Genomic DNA, 8957 nt, shown 5'->3' with positions numbered 1-8957 from the left:
GTTTTCCTTAGATAGAAAACTAAGAGTAAATTTGACTGGATGATCTGGTGAACTGTAAAGTGCCTTGAGATGATGTGTTATGAATTGGTGCTATAGAAATAAAGAAGTGAAGTGAATTGAATAGATAACCTACCATTACAGCTTGAAAAATATAAAAATGTAAAAACAAATGTTGGTTAAAAAAACAAATAAGAATCTAATATAAAATATGTTTTTATAGATTTATGGTCTGTTGAAGCAACTTTTGATTCAATTTCAGTCTTTTTGTTACTAGTCTTCCAGCATCCTAAATCTTGCGTCCTCCAGATCTGTCATTATTATTAAAAGCTTTCTCATCCACAGCCCTCCTCAGGTGACCACAACCTCACAGGTGTTCTGTCAAATTTAGATGCGGGTTCTGGATCATCCATTCCAACCCTTTGATTTTCCTACCATAAAGTCATTCCTTCGGTGCTTTGGCTGTATCTCAAATCTCTCTTGACCTTGAGCCTTCTAGCAGATGCTTAAAAGCTCTGGCTCAAAACTGACTTAAGTGACCTGGCTTACATTTTATCCACCGTTAAAACGACCCTATTTAATATGGAAAAAGCAACCTCAGATAATGATGCTACCACTGCTATGTGTGTACGCTGTTCTTGAAGTTTCCATGTTTAGTTGACTTCGAAATCTTTTTTGTGTTAAACTGTAAAAACTTTGATGCATGGTGAAAATGTTTTTTAATTTAAAAACCTGCTTTTAGCGTTTATTGCTTTTAACTTACCCAGCATGTGTACATATTGCCGTATACATGTGCAGGAAAACATATTGTTCCTTTATAAAGCCCCCGTCACGCCAACGTATATGTCTGACGTCCCAGAATCTTCTAAAATGCTGGCACACGCTGAACTTTCTATGTATTTTCTTCAATTTTGTGCGTATACATAGAGTATTCATAACGTCCACAGCGTATATCCAACAACAACCTAACTTATGCATAACGGACGGCAGTGACACAATTTAAAAAGTTTAAGTATAGCCTCCTTGTGAGATACAGAGAAGACAAGTGGGTTTTATTCATTGCCTGTCCCAAACTCATTAGAGATATTCTGCAGGAATACTGTTGGTAAAACTAGACCTGAAACCCAAGTTATTATACTGGTTCGATATCTTGAAAGAAATGATATTCCCTGTTACAAAAGGAGCTTTATAAAATTGGATATATTAAATGCAAAGAGTGATTTCTTTGTTGTGAAAAGAATTATACAAACCAAGGAATACAAAATGGCTAAAAGAACTGTCCATGTATATGGAAGCCCATTTCTGCCACTCTGATAAAAAAAGAAGAAACAAAACAAGCTGCATCTCATAATTATAATGGAGTTATCTCATAATAATGAGATAGCTAAGTCATTATTTTGATTATGAAATACACCAGTGTATTCCAACATATTCTCATTATCAGTTCGTATGAAATCGTACGAAAAGTTATGCACAGTATTTCGTGGGTTTTTGACGTTTTTCCTCAAAAAAACATATCAGTGCGCATGCGCAGCCAGCCAGACGAAAAAAGCAGATCAGTGGACGGACGTTAAACTGGGACGGACGAGCTTTCGACAGTGCAATAATTACTCATGATGTCTCTCACTAGGTTGCTTGCTGTTTTGTATGTTAGGGGTTAGGGTTAGGATAAGGGTTAATTGTATGTTAAATTGTATGTTATTGAATGGTGCGTAAGATGCGCATGCGCACGGATATCTTGTCTCGAGGCAAGACGTAAAAATACGACGAAAAAAAAGTCAAAAACCTACGAAATACTGTGCATAACTTTTCGTACGATTTCATACGAACTGATAATGAGAATACACAGTGAATACACTCATAATTATAAGAAAGTATCTCATATGAGATTCTAGCTCATAACAATCAGATCGCTAACTCATAATAGTGAGATAGCAACATTATAATTATTAGATCTTAGTTAGTTTTTTTTCTTTAGAGTTGAAGCAGCTGGTTTACATATTACTTTAACTTTTTATTTCAAGAAAATTTGTGGCCCTTAAGTAATTTAAAATTGACAAATGTGGGGTAAAATGTAGGAAGCAGCGATATAAAAAATTGCTTCTCCCTTATTATACAGTTTTTGTTTGTTTTGTTACTTTTCTTAATATTTTTGGTTTGAATGGTCTAACAGACTTTCGCATTTAAAGATGAACGAGTTACAAGGTTGGTTTATCATTGTCGGATAAATTTATTTATTAGATAAATGAGGTATTCTCCAAGATGCGTACAATTATAGGAGGAATCGTAAATGTAAGAGAAAAAACATTGCAAAGATGTCTTTCAGAGGGAGGGTCTTATAGTTATAGTGGATTTCATGTGTCAGATTAGACAGTGTGTTAGTTTGGTGGTATTTTGCATCCCAGTAATCAGATTAGGTCATGATTCGTAATCTGAGACAAAGTGAGCCAAGGAGGATTGTTTTCTGACTCACTTTAATTGGTGAGTGGGTGAGCTGGTTTATGCATGCATACGCTGTACAGTTTTTTCTTCGTTAAATTTGATCAAACCGATGCAACATGTCCTTTCTGTCGCCGATCCAGATTCTGTCTAATCTCATTCACATAAAGTGGATCAGCGTGACTTCCAGTGTCAAAGCACTGAGGCGCTTTCCGTGCTCCCAGCGCCTCCGGGCAGGCAGAGACTGAGCTGAAGGCCCGCCGGCTCATGTCTGTAAACACACACAGACAAAAGTCACTGTAGATTACATTTTTACATGACAAAACCATCCCGCCCTGCAGAAAGAAAGAGAGAACTTTCACCAAGCTGGAGTTGCCCTCGCCACGCAAAATAAAAAGTGACAGAGACGCAGAGGTTCTCTGTGGTTTCCCACCACTTCACTGTGACTGTGAGCCAGTTCTGCACTGCAGGAAACCCTGCCCTTCTCTTCTCACACACACACAGCTTTGTTTTCATGACATATGGGGACATTTCATTGACTTGCATTTATTTTATATGGCCTAACCCAGACCCTTACCCTTAACTTAACCCTATTACCAAGATGTACCTAATGCTAACCTAAACTGAATTCACACCTAAACCTAACCCCAACTCAAAGAATAGAACTTTACCATATAGGGACCAGTTGAATGTCCCCATATGTACATGTAAGTCCTCGCATGTATTGTATTTTACAAAATACTTCCCTTACATTGTAGGTAAAACAAGACCAAGCCCCCACACAAACAAGTTTGTATTTCTATCCAAATTAAGACTTTACATTGACTTGAATTAATTGTACTTATTGCATTTATGCCTAACCCTGACATTTTTCCTAATCCTAACAGTACCAGTAACCTTTACCTTAATCTAATTCACGCCCTACCTCTAAACGGAATGTGGATCTTCTACTGTGGGACCAGCCTTCTGCCCCCATAAGGCCTGTTGGTCCTCAGAGGGTTAGTAAATACACCAAAAACGGTCCTAAATACTCTAGTTGACTTCAGCAAGTACACACAAATGGTGAGCTTGAAACTTTTTTCTATGTGTTCATATGGTTGCAGAAAGAAAGCAAAACAGTTTATACTTTCAGGTTTTGATTGAATTAAAACGTACTAAATATAATTCTATTCACCTTCAATGATGGCAGTGTTCCCTTTACTAAAGCCTGTTTTATTTGTCTTGAGAGAAAATTTAGTCTATTTTATATTCTGGGTTTCCAAAGGCAAGACCCAGGGAATAAAAATAGTTTCTTTTGTAAATTATTTCCAGCTTTGCTGAAAAAAAAAAAAAACATTCAGCACACTTTGGCCATGGTAGAAGGTCAGTTCTGTCCCCATTAAACCCTTTTCTGTATTAAATTTTCCTCATTAAGCTTTTGAGGGATCTAAAAATCATTTGTTTACTGTGTTCTAACTAATGCTTTCAGAATGGTAGAGAAATATAATTGCAGTATCACACATCCTCAACCCCACTGACCCCAAGCTTATGCATTTAAAGGGTCATGTTATATGCCTACAAAAAAGGTCAAAAAGCATTATATTGTGATGAAATAAGGTTCTATACACCAAGCATTTGTCCTGATGGCAGCACCAGGTGTGATGAGCTGACATCAACAGATGTGGAGCCATCTGCTGGCAGTACCATGGAACTAAAACAAAGCCAGATTGTGACAATTGAGGCAGCTACTTAATAAATGTGTCATGATCATGGCTCTGAGAGCTGGCCTAATTGCTAATTTCTTTCACCTGCCCAACTCTCCATGTTTTCCAATTATCACTCATCTTAACCACCTGCTCCTGTTTCTTTATATAAGGCTCAGTCCCAGCTATCGGGGCCATATCATTGTTGCTGAGATTGGATTGGAGATCATTGCCGATACCATAGTCATGCTCTTGTTCTCGGGGGCCAGGGGTTAGAGAGGTTTTTAGTGTCCGTAGTGTTCCTGACCATGTCCTGTCTCTTATCCAATGAACGTGAGCCAGTTCCTGTCTTGACTCAGTGGAGAGAGTGGAATTAGCGGTTCGTAGTTTACCTGTTTCCGTCTGAACGTCCTGTCTGAACTCTTTGTAGACTCCTGGATCCCTGGAGTAGCTTGTTCCTGTTCAGATCGGAACCCCTGACTGGGCTACGGACTCCTGGATCTCTTAGCAGTTTCCCTGACCTGGCTCAGATTCCTACTTGTTCTCTCGGGCTGCAGCATCTGGTTCACTCCGGGTGGCGCCCACTGCATTTAGTTGGCAGTCCACCGGCTGGATCCCACCTCACTCTAAGGCTCATATGACAAAGTCAAGGCTTTGGATCGGGCCTGTGAATTGTTTATCCATGGCCCCCTGAATGATATTTAATTACCTTTAGAACCGACCCACAGGCCACGGCCGCTTGTGCTCGCTGCTGTGACTTCACAGGCTACCGTTGCATTGTGGGGAATGTAGTGTTGGTGCGGTTGTGTTGCACGCACTAACACAACAACATTCCCAGGGGAAAACATGATTGTGTTTTTCTTTTGTTTACATTTTGTTTATTGTGCTTTGCATGTTTGGATTGTTTAGGTTCCTTTTATAAAGAACATCTGGCTGAATTCTGGATCCGTTTCTGTGATTTTTCCTTGAAGGAAATATTGTTTTGTCTTTGTGCCATAGATTTTTGTTAATTATTTTATTTACACTTATTTTTCAGTTGAATGGACTCAGGGACAAATGCAAAGGAGAGCCATGAGAGAGAATAAAACTGACTTTAATACTATTTTCTTTTTCTTATTTCACAATTTGAAAGCAGTGATCAGTAGGATCATATAGAAGCACAGTAATGCTTTTTCGGTTTATAATGCATGCACTTTCGTCTCACTATGTATCTTAATAAGTTTATTAATAAAAGTTTATTAAAAATGTTGATACTAATATTTTGTTTTTAAAAAACAATGTCCTCATTCGAACAATTTTCAATGTCAAATACCTTAAATAAGAACACTTATACTAGAAAACAAGGTCATTCTATTGGACCATAAGGAAATAAAATCTCAATTATAGTGTTAAAGGATTTTTATCAAGCTACTCATAAGCAGGAAATCAGTCAGTTATTTTCTTCTTCAGTGATTAAACATTTTCAGATTAAAGGTTAAGGTTTTATTTGTCTCTATTTCTCATGTTTCCTTCCTTTGAGATTTTCATCCTCTTCCTTCACTCTGCTGATTTACGCCCAGAAAACACGGCACGTTAGATTTAGGCAAGGCCGCAAGTTTCATCTAAAAGGCTTAAATATTTCAAGGCTCTCGTTTTCACTGTTTGTTTTACATTAATGAATCGTTTGGCATACAGATGCCTCGTACTCTGGTGGAGGAGGTGATTTTTTTTTTTCTTTAGAAGAAAAGATGAATTCTCTCTGCTCCCCTCACAGGTGGAACGGAGCTCCCTGCTCCTTGGGTGCATGCAATACAGCTTTATGTTTATTTTTGAACATCAGAGCTCAACGTACACAGAGCTCATATTCATGCATTCGAGGACTATTTCTGCATACTTCAGCGTGTCTCAGAATACAAATATGTAGGAAAAATTAGGGATAAACATGTTGGATTTGAGCCCAGATTCAGCGTTGGAGGACTTCCATCTCAGCAGATGGGTTTAGAGACGAAACACTTAAAATTCACTTTCTAAGTAAGCAATTATCAGAGTTTTTTTTTCTCCCAGAGCTTGAAAGGGCATCTAATATTTCTGTGTTGTCAAAATTTTCTGGTGATGATTAATGATTAGCTCTGCGGTCAGTGCATCAGTTATTTCTGCTAGCATCAAAAGGGATCTTTGGTGCCATAAACAGTCTCTGAGGCCAATTTCCATCTGTCTCTGTCTGGTTTACAGAACAATCAGGGGCCAACTGCGGGGTCCCACTTGTAAACCGACACCAACAAAGTGTGTCGAGACAAATCTTGGCAAAAATAAAAGTCTTTTCTCAACATAATTAGGATAAAGTTGACTGGCAGAGAAGAGGATTATGCTGTAAGAGGGGCTTTAAACTGTATCCCACATGAAAGCACGTCACTGTTGGAATCCAGTCTAACCACTGTGACTGAATCCCAGGATCCAGTTTCTTGGGATGGAACAAACTGAAAACGTTTCCAGTATCTCAAATATCCACTAATGTGCTTAAACTAAACCAAATATGCTCCTTGTCTGACTTTGAGTCTTGATTTACGCACCACGACTCGCAAACGCATTTGTATCCCTGGAATTTTTTTTTGTTTTTTTTTTTTTTTTTCGCAAACGCATTTGTATCCCTGGAACTTTTTTTTTTTTTTAGCATTTTATTACATTACAACAAGGTGTTTGTTTGGCCGCTTTTTTGTGTTTTTTTTTTTTAAAACGCACCACCTGGGGGGCCCACATGAATTAAATAAAAAAAAACAATTTATAGAGTTTAAGTAATTGTGCACGCCTCAAAATCTAAACTTTATGAAAGTCTGTCCAGGAGCGTAGCCAAAAAACAAAACAAAAGAACCAAATCAATTTTGGCCTATTTTTTGATAAATACAGTACATCCCTAGGATCAAAAGCTTTAGGAAAAATCATCTTGACATCATCCTTGTTCCTGTATTTCAATACTAGTAATAGTATAATACTAACACTGTGAGCAAACTGTATAAAAAGCACATGCAACCCTATATTTACATCAGCTGTCTATGTGTGGCACTCAGTCAACAAACAATAATTCCTCGCACCAGAGGTCAGAGTACATTTAAAGGACCCTTAAAGATTTGAAGTCAGTTTGTTGGCAAGAAGGATTCAAAGTTTCATGTAACGGCTGCAAGCTTAATCAAAACAGGAGTTTTTTCAATGTTTTAAATATTAAAAGTTTTATTTATATAGTATTTACCATAATTCTGTAATAATATCCAATAAATATTGCTTATGTTATATCAAATCACCACCTTATTTTCCCCTATAATTTAAGGTGTGGACTCATTGCTGTGATGTAGTTCTAAGTGTCGATTACAACCAACATCTGGTGGGAGTTTTATGTTAAATCCATCAGAAATACTTCGCCTTAGATAAACGTTGATGAGTTTAATACCAATCTTAACTTCAGCAGATAAAATACATTTATGAGGCGTACATGGAAAAGCATAGACACAAAGTCTCACATCATTAATCAGAAAAACATAGAGGTGAAGGAGGTTCAGTCTAGCATATGAGTCTCTGGAGACGCTTTGGACGGGTTTAAAAGAACTGATTGTACTTGTTGCTCTGGTTGTTCTCACAGAGTTGGAGAGGCTGCTGCTGTTGCACGCTTCCCAGGCTGCATGCAGCACATAACATTCATGGCAAAGTTTAATTTCCTATTAACCTTGTTTTCCCCGACAATATACAATTTTTGACTATATATGTAATGCAGATAGATGGAATCAAATAAATTTTTTTAATTTAATCTATGTTTTTCACCTTATAATTTCATCTTGGATCCTTTTGACTGAAAAGCTGAATTCATCATTCAGAGGTTCATCCAGTTTGATTATTTTGAACTGCAACAAGTCTCTCTCCCCCTACAAGCCTTCCTGTAGAGTATATGCCAGTCTGTAAAAAGGTGTTTCTATGTAAAATATATGAGCTGTGATCACTCTTTCAGCCTTGAGCAGAACATCCTCATTGACTGTTCTATTCCCATCAATGCAGATAAAAGCTGGAGCTAATTATTTATTTACTTGCTTATTTGTGCAATGACAAGTGGTTTGTAATGAGGAAGGCTGAACACCAAAGCTGATATGGCCGTCCCTAAAGGAGACTTTCAGTAATGATAAATAAAAAATGACATAAACTGTTATTTTAATCAAAACACTAAAGTTTAAAATAAAACACTAATTAAGGAAAAGCAAAACTAGAGATTGTATGCCTCTGCAGCGTGATAATAAACAAGTGCACTCCTAGATGTTTTAGATGACTGATTCAAGAAGCAGTTTCAATTTCAGGATAAACAAATCAGTAACACATAGCTAACGCTGAGACACACACCGCAGGCTCGAAAATAATCTGGTTCTGATGACTGGAATTAGGCAGGTTAAAACAAATCAGACGGGAACAGGTGTGCTTAGGGTGTTAGAGACATAACAAGTAATCAGAACCTCTGGCACACTCTCCCCACTCGCTTCAGAATTTTCTGGACTGATGACTGGAAGCAGGCAGGTTAAAACGGATCAGACGGAAACAGGTGGGCTAGTTTAATAGAAACAGGAGCAAATGGATCACATGAACAGTACTAAGAAACTGGGCGGAGTTAGTCATGTGAATGAAATGAGTAAGTCAGGGTTTTCATCAGTTCCAAGATCATGATAAGAATTGGAAGTGAACCAGTGTGACACTCTGAGGTTAGTCGCAAAAAAAAAAGTCCAAAATCAAGATTAAAATTAAATTATTATATGAAAATAAGATTGGGAATGAACTTTAATTACACTAAAGATAAAGAAGCATTCTGATGTTGGTGAGAAGTTGATAAAC

Source organism: Cyprinodon variegatus, unplaced genomic scaffold (genome assembly GCF_000732505.1).
Source record: "Cyprinodon variegatus isolate N-32 unplaced genomic scaffold, C_variegatus-1.0 Scaffold232, whole genome shotgun sequence".
NCBI classification, from domain to species: domain Eukaryota; kingdom Metazoa; phylum Chordata; class Actinopteri; order Cyprinodontiformes; family Cyprinodontidae; genus Cyprinodon; species Cyprinodon variegatus.
The sequence above is the reverse complement of the archived record's forward strand: the minus strand, read 5'-3'. Positions refer to the sequence as shown.